We start from the raw sequence: 21,675 nt of genomic DNA on the forward strand, positions 1-21,675 counted from the left end.
GGGCTGTGGTAACGTGAAAGGCGCCCTTTAGTCTCCAGGTGAATAACGGAGGCCGCGGTGGCGGCTGCCACAGCGCTCAGGTGTAGCGGGACACGGCGCAGCTCCCGCAGCCCGCGCAGGCAGCGGGCAGCGGGGGTTTAGCAGTTACCCTCGTGATCCAGGGCTCAAAGGAACCTGTGACGTTAGCGTGCACAATCGTTTGTATTTCGTGACCTGGTGTAAGAGCAGGCACTGTTCAATAATCCTGTAACAAACTTAAGAAAATTCGTTATGATAATACTAGGCTTAGAAAGGGAAGATCATAGAATAATCTGCTTTTTTCTGAGTATCTGAAACCATTCACTTACACAATTCTGTGCTCGTGTTCTACCAACGCTTTACAGACAAAGCAGCTAAATGCCATTTGAATTCTAAAACGGTGTCACCTAGCAGAGTTTCAATGGCACGCAGCTGACTGACCCATCAAAACCAGGCACTGGTGGACTTTTGGAGGTCTCATAACGGCATCTTTAAGCACCTGAAGACCTCCAGAAAATCTGTAGCACACTGATAGAGTGATTGGCACCAACTGATTAATATGATCACTTGCCATTGTCTTTGCAGAACTGCTTAATGCAGTGCCACACCACGACATCTAACTTGCCTGCAAACAGGCCCATACCTTTACTAGCACAGCACTGTGCAAGATCTGTCTATTTGCTACATAATATGCCTGTATGAAGAGGGTGCTGTGTTGGTGTCAACCAGCCCTGACTTGTGTGCATCAGTGTAGCAACACCATTGTGCTTTCAGCTCTGCAGACTATTTTCCTCACACCAGTTCAGGTATTTCTGTGGAGTGCTGCATTGCAGGCCAGAGATGTGCCCTAAATGTTTCTCTGCTCAAGGCCTCTAAGTCTTAAATGCATCTGAACTTGTCCAGGCAGGGTTTAGCTCCCTGTAAAAGGTGCCAGTTTCCTCTAAAAGTTGTAAAAAGAACTGGTATTTGTATGTGACTCCTCTCCATCACCACAAATCCCAGCATTTCCATTAGGCTTCCGCTGTAATACTGGTGGAGATTGAGTGGCTCAGAAGGGAAGTCACAACAATTACCCTGCCCAGCGGGGAGCTCCCCAGAGCTGGACTATGAAAAAAAAAACAGAACAGCATGTCTGAAATCCTCTAGGATTTATTTGCCTCAATCAGGGCTGCAGAAAGCCTCTTCAGCTACTTCCATGCACCATCATATCCTAACAATGGGATTTAAAAACCTCTCAAAAGAGTCCGAGAGGAGCTCATACTTTCCAAATCCGCCTAGGATAGGTTGTGTTGCACAATTTTTTATTTGTAGAAAACATTGCCAGGAAGAGAGAGAGCAGGATTCAAGATTTTCTTCAATCTGAGTGGGCTTGAAGCCATACTGAGCAATCACTAGATAGTTTTACCAGGGAGATTTTGAACAAGCCTCAGACAAAACACTATGAGAAACTCTGAGTTCTGTCTCTAAGTGAGCACCACAAGCCCTGGGCCATACTTCCCGTTTTCCCACCTCTAACTTAGCTCCCTAGCCACCCCTGTCTTGTTGGGCCATGCATCTTCATCCATTTGTCATCTCACCATTTCAATGAGCAGAGCAGAGAATGTCCTAATCCCAATCCTGTCTGTCATTTAGGCACTTCATTTAGGGAAGAGGAAGGTGTGAGACTGAACCCATTTCCGTTCACAGGGAAGGAGGGAGCTGAAAAGGGAGATGAAACCACATCCCACGCTTTCTAGAAGAGTCCTATTTCATTAAAAAGGTGATTGTGACCCCTACCCTTTTTCCATTCTCTTCTGAAGGAAAGGGCCAGCTCTGCTATATTTTGTATTCTTTCCAGGTGTTCTCTCATGCTATTTACTCAGAGCTTAAGTGCAGGAGAATACCATTTCTTAATCCATGCTTTTGGGAAAGAGACACTGAGGTGTTCAGAGAGGGACATTACTGAACATCTGCAGAAATTTGACAGGGAGAGACAGTTAAATGGCATGGGAGCAGAGGATTTTCAGAGCATTATCCCTCTATGTCGCTGACAATGTTTGGAGCGATAAGCATTATTCCCTGCCAGCCCTCATCCTCTGATACTTGGGGAGCTGAGCTCCTCTAGCTTCCTTTCATGAGAAAGGTGCTACAAATGCTCCCCGACCAGTGCTGCAACCAGTCCTTCAGATGGGGTTTCATTAGAGCCTTACACGATCTTTGCTAGAGAAACTGAATCACTGATTCTGATTACTTATAATCATATTATGATCAGCTGATAAATCCAGGTCCTTCCCCATCTCAGCTTAGATCAATTTGTAAATGTATTGTGATTTCCCAGTACACAGCACCAAGTTCGCTCACCGACACTGCACTCCCCTTCCTGTGTACGCCTGCTCTTTTTCAGCACCCGTTTTTATCTCTTTGCGCTGCTCTCCAACAGCTCTTGCCATTTCCTCACTATGTCATCGCCAGCTTAGCAAATAGCTTCTCATAAAAAAAAAAAAAAAAAAAAGGCAAAACAAAACAAAATCAGCTGAGGTACATATGGACAGGACAGATCCCATTTGCCTTCCCTGGCAGAGCAGGTGTCTCATCAAAAAGGTAGATTAGTTTGATACACTGAACTTCTGGCTAATCACTGGCTACGTCATCTCTCTTTTATCTCCAAGCCTGTAAGTAAAGATAATTTTTCTTCCTCCCCAAACCTATTCTAATCCCTTCTTTTTTTTCCCTTTTTTTTTTCTTCACATTTTTCAGTTTAGTCATTTAATTCCAATTACAGTTTTATCTGCCCTGCACATAGCTGTTTAGGATAAAGATCCTGGAGCTAGCTCTAAAATCTGGGACATCTGAGAAAGTTGATGCAACCTTGTCACAAGCGCTACCAACTAACCCTACTGCAGTTGTACAATATGCAGTTTCAAGATTGTCCCATTTATCTCAAGTATCACTACATATACTATGCTGCAATCTGTGTTGCAGACATACCCTAAATCCTTTCCTGAATCCAGGCCATAATCATTTCCCCATAACTCCAGGACTATGAAGGAAAGGCCTGAAAGGCCACGTGATAGAAATCAAATATAGTTTGATGGGGGTACAATCTACCAGGAAACCTGCATGCAGCTTACAAACTTCTGTAAACAGATACCAACCCAACCCAACGTCTGGCATGTAAATTCAACAGGCATGCCATCTGTCCATCATTTAACCACCAAAAGCTTCTGCCTTAATCCTTTCCATTTAGCTACCATGTTAATTATGATATAGGCGTGCTGGTATAGGTGACTGCTGGTATAATCAAGGGTTTTAGTGAGGCAGGCACTCCTCTCAAAAGCTGCTTTTTGATACTTCTCATTACTGCTACCCTGTCTGGATTGAATCCTGTAATCAACACGTGAGCCATTGCTGTTATCAAAATGTTCCCAGGCACAGCTGAGTAAGATGATAAGCAGTACAGCAAGCAGTGAAAGCAAAAAGCAGCCACTAATGAGCACAAGACTCTAACGTACAGTAAGGCAAGGAAGCCCCATGGCAAGCACAGGAGCCTGCTGATTAATAGCCAAACAGCCATAACAGCTACAAATTCGATCCAGCAGATTCCATTCAAATCTGTCATTATCTCGAACCCTTCATGCTCCACGTTGAGTGCCAAAAAAGGACAGTTGTGGTTTAACCCCAGCTGGCAACTAAGCAGCACACAGCTGCTCACTCACTCCCCCCCACCGTTTATTAGCAATATGTGCTATCAACTGTTCTACAGCATCTTGCAGCTCATGGCACCGCTTTGCTTGAGTAGTAATTACTTCTTGCACGATCGCCTTTGCATTTTGTAAAGTCCTGACTTCCTTTTCCAATTCTCTCATTGTACTCCGTAATGCAACAACTTCACAGTCAAGAGCTCTAAGACCAGTAACTAATAACCATCCCAATCTCATCACTAACTTGCAAGAAGAATCCGATGCCGCTTTCCATGGCAATCCACGCATAGCCATTTCAATTGTCTGGGGGGTAACCACCGCCCCGTCATCTGTTTCAGGCCGTGCTTCTGGCGGAGCCCACGTAGCCAGGGAAGTGGCCACGAGGGTCCAGCGCTCAGTACTGGGCCATCCCAGAATATGGGGAGTCACCATCATGGCCTCCCCAGTCCCCGACTTTTTTGCCAGCCATGGCATGGCTGTTCCTGGATCCTGCTGACTACACCAAATGTGTGAGCTGGCACAGGCAGGACATAGGAACAAGCACAAAACCACAGATGAAATGCAAAGAGTAAATTTATTTTCCTTACCTCACTAACTGGGGGATCCCTGAAGCAGCACCCAGGCAGAGGCACACAAGTGGGAACACAGGCATCGCGGAGCTCGATCCATGTTAGAGGATCAGCGAACCTACTGTTTTCAGGGTTTATCAAGGACTCACGCAGGCGTAGTTTACTACCGTGCTTTGATCTTTCCCACAGCAGGGCAGGAATCTCAAGCATGTTCAAGAGGATGCCTCTAAGTCTATCACAGGCCTGTGCTATCTAAACGCAGATGTTCTACTTGTCCAACACACAAGGCCAAACAGCAATTAGTATGATACATATGTTTTTCGGCACCCCAGCTGCAAGTCACTTGAGCACGTTTACAGTCCTCCTTGGCAGTCTTCCATTATTTTCCCACACAGGAGCAATACAAACTCTAAAAGCAGATAGATAAAGCAACCTTGGGAGTTTTCTGTAGGCTTCTGCCATCATCTTTTTCAAAGGAAAAAAAAAAAATCAAGCATCCATTTCATACACCTTTTGCTAGGATCTAACACTAAGTCATACTGTAGAGGTAGACCCCTATTTTCTCTGTACTATGGCTGAAGCATGGGTGTAGTAGGGGCAGCTTTTGACAAATCTCTTTACAGGCTCTGTTTCAAGCTGTATGCTCTTGGAAAACTGGGAACTCAATTTTGGAAGCCGTATCAGAAGGTACTTTCTCTGGTTACTTTGGCTGATATTGTGTAAACTATTTTGTAACTATTGCTGAATCTCAAAATATGTGGGAGGTCCTTCGATCTAGATGCATCCCATATCCTAAAAATTCTGTCTGTTGAAATGCTAATTCTGCTGCCAACCCTCGCTTACTCCAAGTGATGCAGGAGGGACAAACGTAGTAATCCAAATTTAGAAGATAATACAAAACATGTTAACTTACAAAACACATTGAGCGCATTTGCCTTTGACCAGCTTGTTTGTAAACAGGTCTCTCTCAAGAACATAACTCATTTTAAATGACAGCAGGTAGAGAAGAGTGTGGTGCAAGGGGCACGTGCTATGCAGCGTGCACTCGGCATCGCTGTGCTGCCGGCAAGGCTCTGGTTAATCCATAGTGCATGTAATCCACTCACCAATAATCAAGAGCTATCCACCTCATGCTAAAGGAATGAAAACAGTGACTGAGTTCTGTGACCAGAGTCTTTCTTTGTCAATTTATTTCTAAAAACAGGAAAAATCCTCCAGCACTTAGTGTATTTTCATCTTGGAGGGTGGCTGGAAACCAATGTAACTGGTTCTAGTAGGAGAAGCAATGCATTTTCATATCTTGAATTCCTTGATGTGGTCTGTGTTTTTCATTCTCAAAGTTAAACAGGTAAATCCTGAGAGTTACAATTTGCTTCTCAGGTCTGATATCACAACCATTGCCTTTACTCTTCATCGTTTCAAAGCTATTGCATAGAACAAATAGCCTAATACTATTCACATGAACATGGTCTTTTTTTTTTTTTATATTTTCACATTATTTTTGTTTCATAAATTTGTAGCCTGATACGTATGTGGCAACAGTTGACTGCAAAAGATCCCATACAGCTTTATATATCCTACAGGTGAGATACAGCAATGACTATGCCCATTACTAACTTGCAATCTTAGCTTTTTTTAATTAGTAACTTTTGAAGGATGCTATTGTTTAAGACAGAAAACTAAGAAAAAAAGAGTATGACTAACAAACTGGGGGGATAGCCACCAGAGTTAAATTTTTCAAATCTTGCCTTGCAGAGCACAAGTTCATTTTTCTGCTTGTAATGGGGCTACTGTTTTCTCTCTTAAGTTGTGTCATTTCTACATTAACTATATTATTTTTAATTACAGTTATGGATATTACTATATCTGGTAACTGCTGGGTGGCAAATAATGTTGCCTCTTAAAGACCCTGCAGTCTTTAATAAACAAATAATGTTGCATCTTATGACAATATATTGTCATAAAAAGACCTAATAATTAGCACCTTGCAACAGCTGCTGAGACAGATTCTCAGCAAAGCCTCCTCCTTGGTCTTGACCTAAGAAAAGAATTCAAATCTGTTATTGCTCTAAATACTAGATATTTGTCTTCCCAACTCTAAGACTAATAATATTTCGGGAATTATTCTAGAGATAGATATGTACATAAGGAACAATTTCTCCGGCAGAATATTTCACAAGAGTTATGATGCATTTTGAATCTTGTCTTGCAGCACAATGATCCATCCACCAGGAAATACACATGAAGATTATTTTATATTCACCTACTTACAGAGGTTCTCATTCTGCAGAGAAACCGTGGACACAGAAACAGCTGGTCCTTCATTCTGCACCCCTGAGAGGTAGAAACTCACGAGAACAGTGTGGAACTAACATTTGTAATGAAAGGAAATATTTGCTTGTGTAAATAGTAACCAGTAATCTGCTTAGTGTGTATTAGCCCCTTCTTAACAATTGAAAATGTGGTAAGAAATTCTGGAGAGGATATTACGGAGCTGAACATAGGTGAAGATGCTGTCAGCAGAGTGCGTGGGTGGGATATAAACATATGCACTGTGCATAAATGTAGGCCTTCATTATAGTAGTCTTGGTTCCCTTGATTCTTTAAATACCAGGGATTTGAAATTCTTGGATTTTTTCCTTCCAGTTGGAGAAGGGAAGATAATTGTACTGAACAGTTACACCTTGCAGATGGCTAAACCAAGCCACAGGCCGGATGACAGAACCACGTAATGCCAGCACAAACGGAGCAGGGACTTCCCAAGTGCCACAGAAGGTGGCACGTAACAGAGGGCGAGGGGAGGGGAGCTGAGAGAGCGGGGGTGGGAGGGGAGGCAGCCTAGATGGGGGTGATGTGTGTTGTATGCCGCACACTCTTTAGGGACCTTTCTGTTCAAATCAGCTATACTGGAGATTTGAGGGACTTAATGGAAGTTATCCCTGTGTCGTGAAGATGTTGGACAACCGGCTGGTGCCCATTGTGGCCAGTCACACTGAATCAATCCTGTAGCCTCTAGGCTTCCTGAAAATGGAGAGAAAGAAGAGACAATTTAGGCAGTCTGCCTTTTCCTGAAAGGTCTCCGAGGACCCTGTTTGTGGAGCTGGAAGTTTGGAGCAGCTATTCCAGAGCACAGCTAGAGAAGAGTGGCTGAAACCATCAGAGCTGGCTACGGCTTCATCTACAGGCCAACCAGCTGTGTTACAGGAGTTGTTGTAAGTGACCTTCCTCAGCCTGGACCTCTGTTTTAATCATTGAATTTTAGTGCAAGGAGGAGGACTTGGGGAAGGCTCTTCACCCTCTAGCTCTGCTTTAACAGGAATAGAGAGCTTTTTCATTTTGTTTAGAGAGGAAGGATGTTATTTAAGGTCAGTGAGGAAGGCATCTAAGCTATGCATCTCTCATTGGCTTAAAGTAAACATCCATCCCCATCATCCTCCTGTCAGTTATTTTAGGCAGCTAACTGTGCAAGGCTCTGGCTGTTGTGAATCCCATTTTGAAGAATTCACCATTCTTCCCAAGTGTTGCACAGGAAATTTAGGCACAGCCTTAACTCTAGGCTGTAAATTTTATCCCAGGGGATCAAGTGTTTCAAGAGAGCTGTTGAAATGGCAAATATAACAATACCTAATTCCTTTTGTTGATCTAATTACCATTTCATTTTCATCTAGATGACACTAGATATGACCTCATTGTTTAGTAGGCAAATAATCTATACAGCAGAAAACAAGAACCTGTTAAGCTCCCAACTTAACTAGGAATCCTACGGAAGTTCACAATCAGCAAGAACATTACTGTAGACTTCCAGCGTCACCAGTTGTTTAAATGCCATTATAAATCAACAACTCCCTATCCATTGGTACTAGGATTTAAAAATAAATGCCAGGTCCAGATCTTCAGTTGCTGCAAATCATTGTATTCACATTTCAAATCTGCTGGTGAATTTGCATTTAGTTTGAGAAATTAGTAAACAGCTCTGCTTGAATAACACTTTTACTTTGAGTGGTCCCCCTTACTCCAGTGATGCATTTCAGTGAGAAAAATAGTATGAAATTTGTACCAGAAAGACCAAGTGTTGTTCTGTACCCATAAAATAGGACAGCAGTGACTGAAAGGAGACAGGCCACCTATGTGGTATGGTTGCCTAAACTTCAGTTGAGGAGCAGTGATAACTAGAAGAGAGGCTGCAGGTAGTTGTGGTATGGTTTGAGGTGAGGAGGGAGCTGTGATCCTGAGCAAACATGCTCCTGGGCGGTGAATGACAGGATGGGGACTGCTGCCATTCTCTTCTCCCGCTAAAACATGTCCAGAGAAGGGGGCTCTAGCTCCATCTTTGATTGAAGAAAACAGCAAAGAGGAGGAACAAAGGCAGGGGCAGACAGTGAGAGCCCTTTCCTTCTCCTGCCATTTCTCTGGTCCTAGGCTTAGCCAATTCAATTACCTAAATTCAGAAAGACAAAAGTGAATAGTTTGCTGGATTTGAAAGCTGAATTGGCTTAGCAGGGACCAGCTAAGCAAGTACCAGAGGCAGTCTTCCCTTCTTGGCAGGAGCCAGCTGGTGCATTGGCTCTGTCTGTAGCATAACTTCACCTTAAGATGGGGGTCAGTACAGCGAGGCTGTGGGTGCTGAGGCACATTTGTAACCATCTCGTGACTTCTGGGCAGCTCCTGCTTCCCTCCCTTGGGTGTGCGAGGGAAAGGGCACAGTGCAGTGCCAGCTAAAGCTGGTTAGTGGGTCAGTCAGCTGCCTCTGGCATGGGAAGAGACTGACCTTCATCTCCTCTGCCATTGCCTGAAAAAATATGCCATGGAAACCAGACTGCTGCTGTATCTGCTTTTCGTTCTTTCCAAAGTCTCGTGTTTTGCAGTTTCAGTCTCTGCTGTGACAAAAGAGTGACAAAAGGGTGGGGGTTTTTTAGTCTGTCCCCTTCTCCCCCCCCCAGTCTGCTCTCTGTATACACCAGGCACATATAGATGCCCCCTGATGTACTTCCAATGTCTGTATGTGTGCCTTCTGACAAATGCTGCAGTGGACCACACTGTTTACATTTTTAACCATCTTAAGTTGTGTACAAAACAGTAATTGTCACCTTCTCATGCCTTAAGCACTTGTCCATGTACTGGGAAGGCGCAAAATCCCTACCTCCCCTTCCCTAATTAATTCTAATTTACTAATCTAGGCCACTGTGTCACACCACCACCCCATACTCACCACTCTTCCCCTTCTTTCCCAGCTGCCAAATGTTGGCTTGCTGTAGGGAATTTGGCTGTGGAATGATAGTCTGGTTGTTTCACAACATAACTGACATCTGATCTTAATTCCCAGCTGGTACATTCAGAGAAAGTCTTAACTTCAACTTTAGCCACAGAGATACATCTGGCCCTGACTTGTCATGTGGAATGAATTATATTACTCCAAAAATAGGAGTAAATACAATGATTGTCCTTTCCCTAACTAAATATTTGCTTTGGTCAACCCAAGAAACAAGGTTGGTTTGCTTCAGTCAATTTCAAAAGCAAAGAATAAAGTTTAATCTCACTGGAATCAAGTTCTGAATAAGAAAATTCCCTATTTCTATCCACCCCTCTTCCAGGGAGCGCTGTCCCTGTCTGCCAGCCTGCTGCCCACTGATTTCCCACTCAGCCCTTCTAGGTGTGCACACACACCTAGGCAAAGCGTAGTCCCAGACCCGTTACATCTAGCTGAACTGTGCTCCTCATTTCAGCAAAGATGATGTTTGGTGTAAGACACTGCAGTCCTGATAGCTAGCAGATCAACCCCTTTGCCACCTCTAAAAGGGGATGGTATGTATCTCACTGCACAAGAGATGGGGCTAATACTGATTATTCCCAGGAAATACAGCAAGGTCACAGGAAGCTCATAAGGACTGCAACACGTGCCAGGCAGAGGATTCACTCTCCTATGGCAAGCTCTTACTTTTTTTTTTTTTTTTTTTTCACTGAACACAACAACAGTTTTTTTCCTACCACAGCAAAAGTGTTCCATCATTTCTGGATGCCCCATGGAAGGGGGAAGATAATTCTAGACTAGCTCAGAAGAAACACCACTGCTTCTTTTTTCCCCACCCCAGGCGTGCAACAGTACAAGCGAAGATTAACTGGGAGACTAGGAGGAAGAAAGAGTATAGGTAGTTGGGATAAGCAATCTTATCTTTAGATGACCTCTTTTAATCTCATTTGTTTCCAAGATCAACATAAGCACAAGTTCTGCATATTCAGAAAACAAAAAGACAACATGCTTGGTAGCTTTAATCTTTATCTTGCATTAAATTTGCCAAGCAGAACTAGAAGCTTAGCATGATTTCATGGGGGCATTTCAAAGTTCAGCTAGATAATCATGCCTTATGCACAGGAATGTTTAGTGTATCATCAAGGTAAGCTGTTTTTCTGGCACAATTTAAGACACATATTTTGATATCTCTCTACTCAAAGAAGATTTCCATGTGGCTTTGCCTACCTCCATTGTACCATGAAAAAAACCCCCATATATCTACAGAACAACTAACAGCATAAGCACTGAAATACAATTTTAGGTCTTTCGCTGCATCATAGGTTTGCAAACTGAGGTGTTACTCTATCACAAGCTATTAACATAAATGATTTAACTACATAGACACATATATGCTTATAGACACACTTTCTAACCTTGGTGTTTGCTTACGTTTTTCAGCCTTTTTCTGAGTACCAGGAAAATGCTGTTCTGTGTGGGGCCATGGAAATCCTGGCCCCAAAGAGCAGGGTGCACTCTCTGGAAATACCAAGATTCAGTCATGATTAGCTGCCACAAAGGTGAATACAATTTGTCTCAGTCCATGCTTATGGGCAGTTAACGGGCTGTTTGTTCAATTTTGGCAAATCTCAGACCACAGCCTTTGCTATAGACAAGCATATAGGAGACCATACTGCAGCCTACAGCAAGCGTTCCCATATCCAAAGCTTTATAGGCATCCATTCAATGGCTGCATTTCACATCTAGTAGTTACTGAGGTTGAGGTATGTTTAGTAACATAATTAAGATTATAATAGGGAACAACTGAAGTAAAGGTTTCCCTTTCTATTTGCTATCCAGACATGATGAGAGGTTATTTCTTAAAGAGCTACTTGACAGCTGTGTGCTCTAAAGTCAGAGAGTTAAGGCATGCTGGTGCATGTAGGGAGCAAGGAAGCTGGCCTAGGGGCACGTCTAGACAAGGGACGGGGTGAAGGCCAGACAGAAAGGCAAAAAGATCAGTCTTGGGAGCGCTGCTTTGTGGACACCTGGATCTGCCCTCTAGGCTTAGGAAGCCTGTTGCAACAAAGCGGGGTGACTCCTCATGACCCCAGGTAGCTGTACAAGCTGCAGCACCTGCTCAGGGGTCATCAGCTGCTCTTTTCGGTGACTCATTACGGTAACTGCTAGAAGAAAAGGTGACACCAGCTGGGTTTACATTACCAGGACTACCATCTTCCTGGTATTAGGACTGCTACCACTTGTGCTTCTGCCTGTCCTTGAATGCCCCTCTTCCTTGCCCTTTTCCTTTGCCTTTTAGCCTTTGCAGGCAGCAGACCCCTTGCTCTCTTGCCGTAACACCAGGCAGCACTCCAGCCTTCCTCCAGCACATGCTGCAGCTCTGTTCCCATTAATCTGGCCAAAAGGCTTTTCAAAGTGGAAACATTGATAAACATGGGACTTTCTCCTGTTGTCAGATGCAAGCAATCTATTCTCTTCATAGAAGATATCTGTTAGCCACGGGTAAGCTGTGAAAGCCAGCCCTTGACATCAATACTCCAAGGGCTGTCTGCCCCATGGAAAATTAAAATCCAGAAAAAAAAACTTTTAAGGGATGCCTTCTTAAAGAGGCATTAAGAGGTTTATTGAGTCTGCAGCTAAAAATATTTTCATGTAGGTCACCTCTGATGGGTCAACTGAGATTAGCTATAATTCTATAATTCTTTCAAGGAGCATGTAGAGACAAACCATTCTTCCTGGATCAGTTTCTAAATTGGTGGGGTAGGGGTGTAGCCAGTTTGAAAGTGTCTTTAGACAAGTCAAGGTACCAGTCACTTTGCAAAACACAATTTCATATAATCTACATTCAAATCCAGTGTCCAACAGAAAGATCACGTGGGAATTTTTTTTTTCCCCATAGTTTGATGGGAAGGTCCCACTAGAAGCTCTTGGCTGTCCAGCTGTTAATCACTCACTGATGAATCCTAGAAGTACAAAAGGTCCGATGTCAGATGGAGGCCTATTGTACACAGCTTGGCCAGTACATGTCCCAAACTGCTCACAAGCACTTTATTCATCCTGAGTTGTAAAGACGTTGGTCAGCTCTCAGTCCAAGACCTCAAAAAGCCTTTCAAAATGCAACCAACACTGATAAAACACATTCCTACAACTCCTAATCTTGTGAGTTGGCTGTGATGTTCCCTTACTGAGGGGACGCATCCATTCCTTTCCTTGTTATCTATTGGTAGCTTTAGTGAATCCGGAACTTCTGTCCCAGTCTCCTACTTAAACCAACATCATCATTCCTTTTCCCTTCCTGAGAAATCAAACCAGACCAAAGCTGTGGTCAAAATTTACCAACTCTCCTGACTGAAGCCATAACATACTGCTTCCTAGCTCTGAAGAAAGTGTGCATACTTCCGATTCCGCTGCCTAAGAAACATCCACAGAAAATGTGGAAAAAAGAAAGTTGTCCCCTCATCTCATTGTGATCTTCCAGTTGCCGCTAAGTGACTAATTCCTAAGATCCCCACGTCACCTTTAAAAAGAGCCAGAGAACTGAATGACCACTTAACTGTTTTCCAAATAAACCTAAGGAAATTTGTTCAGTATTGCCATCCTGGTCACCATGTACTATCAATTCAATATTAGATAATAAAATCTTTTTATTTTCCCAGAATGGAACGGACATGAGATTGTTTCCATTTCTGCCAATATTTCTCTGTTCTCTTTCATGTATTGTGGCCCATCAGTAATGAACAGAATCTAAGTCAAAGAAACAGTGCCCTGCAGTACCAATAGGGAATAGTTCTATGTTGCATTGATCCTAATACTTCTGTTTTTCTTGTAAAGAAAAATCTTATTCTGTATGACTCATTCACTGATATTCTGCCACCCAGAAGCCCAACTCCCTAATAGAAAATCTTTCTCAGTTAAGTACTTACTGTCAACACCCTCACACCTTTTATTTCCTCCGCCCAATAAAAACTCTGAACTCACAGAAGACTGCAGCTTATCCTCTCTCATCATGGTCTATTTTGCAAGGTGAACGAGCAGCCACAGAAGCAGTCAAAATAACACAACTAAGAAGCTGGCACAGAAGCAAATAAGCAAGAATGAACAGCTGAGTTTGGGGAAAAGGAGATGGGGAAGTAACTGATCAAGGGAAAGTATGGTGGAACAGCAGTCTGAAACTGTTCTTCAATATGCTAAGCTTTTTGTGGGATCAGGGATATGTACTGCCATTGCTTCACAACAGAAATGGTTAAGTTTAATGCACACAAAATAGCTGCTTTACTTGAGTTTCAGAGACAGTCCTAATTCTATTTAAAGATTTTATCTTTTGTTTACAAACATTCCTGATGTCAAGCAAGCTTGATTAATTTGTATTTTCCTGGAATGACAAAATAAGTTAGATCCTCAGAGCAATGCTACAAAGCATGGCAATGCAACCAAGCTTGTCAAATGAACATTTCACAATTAGAAAAGACTACAATATAGAGAAAGACTGTATCAAGTGACCTTTAAATCTTGAAACAACTCTTAAAACAAAAATATCAGAAAAGATATTATAGAGCAGAGGAGTACAGTGCATGGCAGTAATGTCATTTTCCTAAGTTCTTTGAGGTGTCTATCTCAAGCATATATGAATCTGCAAGTACAGTCTACATAGTAGAAACATCTTTGCTGCAGCTCATAAAATCCAGTTAAAATCTCTGAATGTTGTTTGACTTTTAGTCCATTTTCTGTATTTCAGCAGTTTGATTTCTCTATGTAACAGCAGATTCAAAGGACCACAGAATGTTACCTCTGTATTCATTATTATTAGTGCAACTTCACTTGTAGAAAATATACCTCCTATTTTTCTCATTCTAACTCTTTTGCCTCCCTTTACAGAGCAAAAAGCAGATCTAACACCTAACTGCTCACCCACTTCTTGCAAACGACACGGAATCATATATACAAACAGACCTTTTTTGGTTGAGGCTTTGCACTTAAAACTATGATTAGTTATAATCTAATGGGCAATGTATCACTAGATACTTACAGGAGGAAAAACATAATGCTCAAGTATTTAGCTGATATAAATTGTCATAGAGCAAAAAGTGAATGGTGGTATAGTATTTACAAGTAAATACATGACAAGTAGTTCAATAACTATTGTTTTGCTTAACCCTACAGCTTTTCCTTTGTAATGCCAACAGCAGTAATCTGGAAAGCAGGTCTAGCCACAGGTTAATGCAGTCCTATTCCCAACACAGAGCTCACAGTCTCAGTAGCTGGAAGGCACACACACAGGCAATAGGGGTTCTGGTTTCTCAATTCCAAAGACAGACTTATTAAGCCAAATTTTCCTTTCTTATTAACTTTTTCTGGTTTCATTTGCATGTAACAGCACAGAACATAATGCTGATATAAATCCAGTGAGAGAAAAGCCAGGTGCAAGGGAATTAGAAATGGATTTAGTTTGTTGTGCAAGAAGGAACACTGCCTTTCAGGTCAGATTTTCAAAATCTTGCAGGATTAATTTCTTGCTAAATTCTGACAGCCACATTCAACAGGTGCCTGGCTTTTGCAAATGCAACAGTGTAATTAAAGGCTTGTTTAACAAGAGTTACAAAGGTTAGGTCATGCAGTACCTAGAACTGGGCAAGAAAACAGACTCCCTATTACAGCTAAAGTGCCATTCTTTCTTCTGTTTATTTGCTTTCTCCTTGCATATATTACTTACTTAGGCTATGAGGTGTCCTTTTTTAACCAAAAGCCATTGAAAATCCATGTTTAAATCCAAGACTGCTTCATCCCTGTGACAGAGGAGAGATGAAAAGCAATGCAGTTTATGCTCAATGTGTCCCTACTGTTGAGGGATGACATCTGATAGTCACAGCTGTAGCCCTCGATTGGAAACCACCCCCTTGAAAGAGAAAGAAGCATCTGAAGTTGCATCAGTCACTGCAATTTCAGTCTGTGAATGCAAAATGTATTGCCTGAAACTGCAGTGTAGGAAACTGTACACTTTTTAAAATTGCCTGGAGTTATACTGCTATTGAGTGTATTCTCTAGCACTGGAAATATTGCCATATGAAACATAAGTAGTGGATACTTCCTTATTATTTTTTACAATAAAAAGGTATCCATTTTGCAACACAGCAATTCTGACTCTGGTAATGACTATTGCAGGGCAAACCAAAAGCAATGGAATCACTGAAGACCAAGGATGTGCTATTTCATTTGTAAAACATGAGCCTGGCCGCAAGTTCATGCTGTAAATCTATGGAGCAGTTGTGTCTTGTTCATCTCCCTGCTACCCCTTTCTGGAGATCACTGCTCCCACATCAAAGCTGGTAAAAGCAATGGGAGCATACATTATTCGCTTCAGTGTGGAGTCACACATTTTAGTTTAATTTGCTATGGAAATGCAAGGGTGACTGAGCTAGCCTGAATGACCTAGTAGTAAAGCAGATCAGAGGAGTGCTCACACAACAAGCATACATTGCTGCTGCAGGACTCTGGCTGAGGAAGCAGGGACACCCATCCAAAACGTGGCAACTTCCCATCACTTGAAAACAAATGCTCTTTCTCCAGGTGATGGTCACATCAGGAATGAGTCATTCTGGTCAAAGATAGTGCTCCATTTGAAAACTAAATTTGACAAGAATAATGAAGGCTACTTGTTCGGCACAGCCTGTAGTGAATGCAGAGTGGTGCTTTGGAGAACCTTTACAGGCTATCTACAGTTTCAGTGCAATTCACAGTGTAAATACCTAAGTAGTTTAGGAAACATTAATGTTTTTGAACATATGGCCCTCCATTATGAATAAGAAGTTGAAGCTCAGTAATGGATTTGGGCATATGAAAGGCAGAGCAGACCTACCCAAAGAGCATTTCGTGTCCAAAGGTACCACCATAGCTGAAGACTTTACATCCCTTGTTACAAAGGAAAGCCTTACCTTCAGCAGCAATCCAGAATATCACCCTCAGCTTGAGCCTCTGAGCAAAAAAAAAAAAAAAAAAATCAAGCTGTACTTTGGAAGACTGTAGCTGAGCAACAGAATAGTAAGGACTTGAACAATTTCACTCTTGTTAAAGTTTAAAGAGTGCCCCTGTGCATTTTCCTTTTCCTAGTGACCATTTCAAAAATCAAATTTAACTGTTTCAAAGCATAAAATGTTTGGCACATCAGGGCCAGTTGCACCTCATTACCTAATAGCAACGTGAACTTCACAGCTGCAGTATGAAAAATTAAGGCACTCTGGCTTGCTAGAGACTTACAGAACAAATTTTTCCATAGCATGCTAGCTTGAATAGCTGGGATTGAGAAGCTCATTTCATCTTCTCCTGTTTCTCTGACAGATTCCTAAGAGCACAAGACCTTTGGAGTTGCTTTTGCAATTGGAGTAAACCTCTCCCCAAATCACCTCCATGATGAAAGTACTCCTTCTGCCACAGCCCTTCAGAACACGCATCACTGATTTAGTAACTACTGGCTTGGAGTTAAAATGCCCAGGAAGCTTTTATCTGTACTAACAACAGCTGAACGCCTTTCGTGTTCATCTGCACATAACTCCTTTAAGGACTGCCTTCTGTCTTACTTCATGTTGATTTCTCATATGCATCCAAAGAAATATCGTTTACTACGAATCTCAAAGTAGTGGCAAAGCGATTCAGTGACAGCTGAATTTATCCTGATTTCTACCTGCTGTTTAATACTTTGCTGAGTACAGCATCTTCAGTTATGTGTAGAACATCTTCAGTTATGACCTGAGCTGTATTCATTATGAATATTCAGTGCAATTCAAGACAGTCGGTTTGAGGAACTCTCTGCTGTGATTTTTAAGAACAAACAGGAGAATGAAAAAATAATACAAATTTAATAAAAAAGAGAGCCCTAGAGCTGTGTACTAAATCCCAGCCTGCTCACAACCACAGCACTAAGCCAGCCAATGCCCCCAGCACCCTCTTTACCCAGTACCAGCGGAAAGAAGCCAAAGACTCCTGGGATGCTCTTCTGAAGTTTTCCCTCCTCCTGGCCCCAAGACTTTTCTAGTCCGCAGCATCCACAGGAGGCATGGCGGGGAGGAGGACTCTTCATTCTCACCCAGTGTATAACTTGATGACTAGGCCACAGTCCAAGGAGATGGATGATGGGGATTTGAAGCTTTCTCACAAATGTGTTTTTCATCTTTGTTTGCCCAGGCCCTCGTTCAGGGTCCTTCAATGTAAACACAAGAAAGGCTCATCTGTGAGAAAATGAGACTTACTTCTGAGGCTTAACGTAGTCTGTTCAGATGGCATCTGAACACAGGCAGACTCAGACACCTTGCCTTCTGCTCCTGGAACACCTTCCTGAACAAGCCACTGGACATAACCAGATAGGTCAGAAACTCCCAGGCCTGTCAGTGCAGAAGTTCTTGGGCAACAGCTTCTTTTTAACAGCCTCTTTCCCCAGCAATAGTCCTCTCTGTGTCAGTGCTTGATACAAACAAATTTCATTTCCTCTAAGTCATTCCCACAGAAGATTTTAATTACATGCTCATTGCAGCTGCCTCTCAACTAAAAGTAAGTTTTTGCTCAGTTTTCCTAAGTAATAAAAGTAGCTCCCCTGTGCCTTAATTTCTCCTATTACTCTGATGCCCCCTTCCCATCTTACACAAATGATACTAAACATGTGGGCATCGGGTGTTCCCTGAGTGGATTTGTACTGTTCATCTCACTAGGTGGTCACACATACGTGTCCTACTGGTGGAGTTACTAAACTTGCAACAGAAAACAAATAAGAGGATTAAGTTATAATAGTCTTGCAATGTCATTGTTGCTCTGCTGTGTAATTGAAGGTTGAACAAGCATGAAGGATGGGAGTTGGAGCTTGCAGTGGGGAGAGCGCAGCACTGGACATGTGGTAAGCACTCTCCCACTTAGTTCAGAAGAGGCTGCTGTAAGGGAGGAGGCTTTAGTAAATCCATCATAAAGACTCCAAAACACTAAGACAAAGACATTCTCTCCATTTCATAAGTATGGAAAGAGGAGGTTTAAGACCTTGAGTTGTGACATCAAGTAAATTAGAGCAAAACTGGGATTAGAAATGAAGACTTTATTTCCCATCCACGTGCTTAAACTTCAGAAAAATACTATCTCTCCTGGCATACATCTGATTCGTATTGTTTCTCTTTTTACAGACTAAGCCTACATCCCTAATTCATATGATCAGTCCCATAGAAACAAGTGAGAAAAGAGTCAGGATCGAGCATTTAAATTGCAGTCTTATGGTTTTGTTGGCTTTTTTTTTTAAACCAGCATCTATGCTTTCTTAGCACTCAGTACCTAAGCTATGATAATTAAGATAATTAGGAACAATATCAGGTTACTCTATCCCAAAGGCTCCAAATTATATTTAGCAAACAGGTACGCTTGCTACTGAAGGTATAATGTACAGTGTAAGAAAAATATACAGAGCTATTTGCCAGCCTAATTAATGAGTCTGGTTAAGATAAGTCATACTACACCGGAACATATAACATACTTTTGAAAGACTGTGACCTCTATACTCATTACAGGTCCACCCACAGGAGATGACTGCAGCCACTTGCAGAAGACACGTGACATCTGAACTATTCATGGGTGCTTTCATGATGCAGCTGATGATACATCCAGAATCATCCTGATACTGCCACATGCCAGCAGATTCTGTACCCTAGTCCTTGTGACTGTCTGAAGAGCCATATTGCTAGCTATAAGTAGTAGGATCAGCATGGAGCTGGAGGTGGTCTGGAACCAAAAATCTCTGAATTTTGCAGTAGTCAACATGTGGATTTGGCAGCTGAAAGATAAACTGCTTCATTTCCAAATACTGCAAGTGCCACTAAAAGAGCCTGCTCTTCCATTTGTATATCACTTCAGAACTTGCAGGGCAGAGTGGCCTTGAAGCCTGATATATAGTAATATGCAGTAGTAACGTGGTTTGTTAATCTCCGTTACAGATGCCTGGGCACAATCAGGCCACTATGAATTGATACTGCTGTTCTCACAGAACCAGTCATGGTATCTTCCACACAGGGCAGGTTCAGTCAGTTTTGTGTAGTCACTCTTGGGTACCCGAGGGCTGTTCTCCCTGTGCCTTACGCAACCCATGCAGGTGATGGTGTAGGTATTGCTCGCACCTCTTCCCGCTCCCTGCTGAACAGGCTTTCTGTGGTAAGAACAGCGGAAGAGCCGGGCTTCTCCCTTCCTGCACCACACAAGCCTTCAGGGAGCGCACTTTGCACAAGGAGCAACAGGCAGGATCAGAAAGACACGTCCTGAAGAATACTACGGTGGCTGCCATTACTCACACAAGAAGCCTTAGCAAAACATGGGGAAAGTCTAGGCTGCAATTTCTCAAGTGCTAACAGCTATTCTGTCTGCACTCCATTCACATAATAAGAAATGCTATTCAAGCACTTGTATGAGAAAGTATTTCCTTCCCTTTCAGCAGTATATGCCTGCTACTGAACCAGTGTCTGGAATAATTGTGAAGGGGATTTACTCCACCCTGTGTTCACCAAGCATGGTCCACACCTGCAACTTGTACTCTCTACACTGTGAGCTGTAGGAGTGACATTTTGATGCTTTGAGTAACTATCCTCCTCAAGGCATCTGTCACCACACCTCCTTCTGCCTTTTCATGTTCTTTCCAACCACTATGCTTCCCACTGCTGAGTATTCTGCTGGAACCTAGCAGCCCCTTTTCCTCAGCATAGCTGCAGCAGCAGCAGCTGGTAGGTGTCCAGGATATTTACCCCATAGAGGCTGTCATCCTGGACTGCCTACAATTACAGAAGAGGAAATAGTCACTTAAAATTCCTCTTGCTCTACCACACACCTAGGAATCAAATGAGTGACTAGGAAAGAGCTCAGGAGACAAATTTCAGATTCAGACAACAAAAAAACCAAGGCTGCTTCTGAAGACTGGAAAGAAGCACTCTAGTTGTATGATATCATATATGGTACTACCTACTTAGTCTGGAGAATGTCTGACACATGTTCAGCTGAGGACAGTGTTGGATGGCAGTACTGTTGTAGCTCAAGTTCACAGGTAACATGTATCAGGTACCACCTGCTCCAAAGATGCTGACCAAAGAGAAGGAAGGAGGATTTTGCCTTGATTCTAGTCTGTAAGGATTATGTTCTTACAAACAGGCTGTCTACATGATAGACATTTTGTCGCTATTTAGTGTCTCACATAGAATGAAGGTAGTCCTTACCCCAGGATTGCCCCAGGAGATACAAATAAGAAGCAGGCATATTTGGGAGAACCATGTAAGCCAGTTTTAGTGTCCCAGATAAAGGCTTTCCCATCACACTTCCTGAGGTGTATGTTTTGAGGCTCAGGTGATACAACTCACAATACCAGACTCTCTGAGAATGCCTTTGAGAATGAGTCTAACCTTCACAACCGTCATGGGTATGTGCTCACATGCAGTCAGAATATAAAGTAGCATAACCTGACAGAGGAACTGTCAGGACTCAGATCAACAGCAACTATTTTCTTGATCATCATAGTTAGCTTGACTCAAATCTGTTCTGAAGCAGTAGATGACTAGTTAAGTGCATACATATGTGATACATACATGCGTGAACATACAGAACATTATGTCAGTTGTGTCACTAATGACATTGCTACTATCAGTTCCCACTCAAGAGTTTGCACATTTTAACACCTTTGTTATTGACACATCAATGAAATAAAGTATTAATGCACGTGGTCATTTTAATATGTGAATAGCCACATTCCTGCTGATGAGCCTCCTGTAATTCAAGTCATGTATTCTTCAATGTCTGCGTCTTAAGTCCTAGTCAATATTTAGAGTAGTTTAGTATGGATCACATTGCTATATAAATCTACTCTTACCTTCTTTCAGGCCCCTTGTGTGGTCTTCCATCCCCCCCCCCCCCCCCACCCCAATTTCTGTGTCTTATGTTTCTGGGATCTTTAATGCTCCTGACTGCAGCAGGCTCAGTGCCAAGCCATCACCCACTCTTGCAAGCAACCTGGCACATTCATTTCAGCATCCAGATCCTTCCACCTCTAGCTGGTAAGCACTTCCACTCTTCCTAGACTGACTACCTTTATGCTGCCTTTCTGTGGTCATCCTGTCTCTTCCCTGACATTCTAGCTTGCTCACCTCAGTAGTGGACAAGTTTC

Source organism: Platalea leucorodia, assembly GCF_965183815.1.
Source record: "Platalea leucorodia genome assembly, chromosome: 4".
Taxonomy (NCBI): Eukaryota; Metazoa; Chordata; class Aves; order Pelecaniformes; family Threskiornithidae; genus Platalea; species Platalea leucorodia.